Here is a 645-nt window from a genome sequence, read left to right as displayed (position 1 = left end):
ATTGAACTACATTCCACAATTCCTCTACTTTACTGGGTTTTGCCTCAGAAACAGCATTTGTGATGTCACCCCAGACGTTTTCGATGGGATTGAGGTCCAGGGATTGGGCTGGCCACTGCATAACCTCAATCTTGTTCATCTGGAACCAAGACTTTGCTCGCTTACTGGTGTGTTTTGGGTCATTGGCTTGTTGAAAGACCCATTTCAAAGGCATTTCCTCTTCAGCATAAGGCAACATGACCTCTTCAAGTATTTTGATGTATTGAAACTGATCCATGATCCCTGATATGCAATGAACAGGCCCAACACCACAGTACGAGAAACATCCACATAACATGATTTGGTACCAGCATGCTGTACGGTCTTCACAGTGTACTGTGGCTTGAATTCAGTGCATGGGGGTCATTGGACAAACTGTCTGCGGCCCCTAGACCCAAAAAGGACAATTTTTCTCTCATCAGTCCACAGAATGTTGCGCCATTTCGCCAGTCAATGTGTCCACTGGCAAATTTCAACCTATTCAGTACATGTCTTTTTTTCCAGCAGTGTGACTTTGCGGAGGCCTCTAGCTGATAGCTTTGCTTCGCATAGCCTTCTTCTGATTGTAACAGTACTCACAGGTAACTATAAGTCTTCTTTGATTTT

This window comes from Etheostoma spectabile, chromosome 13 (assembly GCF_008692095.1).
Source record: "Etheostoma spectabile isolate EspeVRDwgs_2016 chromosome 13, UIUC_Espe_1.0, whole genome shotgun sequence".
NCBI classification, from domain to species: Eukaryota; Metazoa; Chordata; class Actinopteri; order Perciformes; family Percidae; genus Etheostoma; species Etheostoma spectabile.
Note: the sequence above shows the minus strand (reverse complement) of the source record.